This window comes from Zea mays, chromosome 3 (assembly GCF_902167145.1).
Source record: "Zea mays cultivar B73 chromosome 3, Zm-B73-REFERENCE-NAM-5.0, whole genome shotgun sequence".
Classification (NCBI taxonomy): domain Eukaryota; kingdom Viridiplantae; phylum Streptophyta; class Magnoliopsida; order Poales; family Poaceae; genus Zea; species Zea mays.
This window is the reverse complement of record NC_050098.1, coordinates 218,836,393-218,838,599: the sequence shown is the minus strand read 5'-3', so window position 1 is coordinate 218,838,599 and position 2,207 is coordinate 218,836,393.

The following is a 2,207-nucleotide window of genomic DNA, read 5'->3' as shown; positions in this document are numbered from 1 at the left end:
CGGGTGGTGTCGCGGAGCTCTGCGAGCAGGCCCACGAGCGCGGGAGCGAGCGTGCGCACTCCTCGGTCATGAGATCCACGACTCCTCACCTTCCTCAAGCTTCACGGTGCCCTCGCCCTCACGAGCTACCAATGCCCTCCTCCCTGTCGTCCATGTTCATCTCCAAGACGCTCATGGATGCGTACACCAAGACCAGCCGCCTCAAGCTAGTGCTGCAGGTGCTCGGCGAAATGACCAGCAGGAACGTGGTCTCAAGGACCATGCTCGTCGCCTCTCTAGTGAGGGCTGGCTAGCGACATGACGCGCTCTCCCATGCCTGCGCGACCATGCTCACAACGTTGTCCTCGTCCTCGTCTAAGAAGTCTAACTTCTTCAGCCACGCATGGGATAGAGCACGCGGTAAACCATGCCTCCCTGCCTTGCACATGCATGTTTCGCTATTGCCATTTCTGCAACCTTTTCAGCGTTGTCCTTGTCCAAGAAGTCTAACTTCTTCAGCCACACGTGGGATAGAGCACGCGGTAAACCATGCCTCCCTGCATTGCACATGCATCTCTCGCTATTGCCATTTCTGCAACCTTTTCGTTTCTATTCTCTGATCTGCTTATGTGAAATGGAGTACCATCGCATCGAGTCCGTCCATCCTATGGATGTGTTCACTTTGCAAGCAAGTCTGACATTGAAAGAATCTGCAAGCACTACCGGAATCGAGCGCGTTGCCGAGTGCCTGAAGCACTCGACAAAGCCTAAAAAACACTCAGCAAAGAGAGCTCGGCGAACGGTACATCGGCAACGGCTTCTTTGTCGAGTACTTTTTATTGGGCACTCGGCAAAGGCTTTGCCAAGTGCCAGTCGGTACTCGGCAAAGAAAAGCGGCCGTCACGGCGCCGGGTAACGGAGATGACGACTTTGCCGAGTGTTCTAGATGACACTCGGCAAAGAAGTTACCTCTTTGTCGAGTGTCTACGGACCTGCACTCGGCAAAGGATCCACCAGCGGGTCCCTTTGTCAGGTTCTTTGTCGAGTGCTCTGTGAGGCACTCGGCAAAGCATGCCTCTTTGCCGAGTGCCAGGGCCACATCACTCGGCAAAGAAGCTTTACTGGTGCCCAGGTATTGGTTCTCTGCCGAGTGCTATGGCCCTGATACTTGGCAAAGCACCTCTTTGCCGAGTGTCACACTCGACAAAGTGACTAGTATACACCTTTTTTATTTGTTTTTTCTATTCCATCCAAACAAACAAAAGATACCACATATACATCACATATATCACATATATACATCACAGATATCATCATAGACATAAGTATCCAACACAAACATAAATATCCAAGTTCTCAACAGAAACATAAGTATCAAGAACATAAGTCTCAAACTCTGACATAAGTATCCAACACAAACATAAGTATCCAATACAACATTACCAACAAGTTCTAAAGTCTCAAAACTAAGAACATAAGTGTCATCAAGGTGGGCGGCTGGACTGGTCTGGTGAATGGTGATGGGCCGGATGATCCATGAGGGTTGTTGGATGCTGCCCCAGATTGTCCCTGCACAAAGAAGAGATTGTATGTGTTATACCAGATGCGTTACTAACATCTAACTACAATTATGATACTCACAGGAGTATGGAAGAAAGCAGGGTCAACTATAGGGAACAATGGAGGTGGTGGAGCGAAACCCTGTGCGGCGCCAAGGCTCTGTATGTATTGGAACATCTCCGCCATCCTCTGCTGATCAACCAGGCGGGCCTCCCACTCCGCCATCATCCTCGCCTCCATCTCTTGACGTTCCCTCCTATCTTCTTCTAGCTGGGTATGCAATATTCCAAGCCAATGTTATAGTAACTCACAGAGAAGGTATATAACTCAAGAAATGACGAGTTATAGAAGCACTAACCTCGAGTTGTTGCATGCGATGCTGTGAGTTGTCGTGCCGAGGTCGTATGGCTGGACTCGAGCCCGTGCTCCTTGCTCGCACCTGAGACAAAGTGGGAGTGGATGACGAGTCGATTGCCCCGTCGGTAATCCAGTACTGCCCATGTCTCTTGCCTCCTCCGACCCTCATGAGGACATCAGGGTCGATCTGCTCGGTCCTTGGATCGTATTCTAAGCCATGGACCTCCTGCGCCATGGCAGTGTAGTCATGAAGGCGGCTGTAGACGGCGGGGTTGTTCTATGCCTCGGGCCCGTCATCCGGGTTGTAGGTG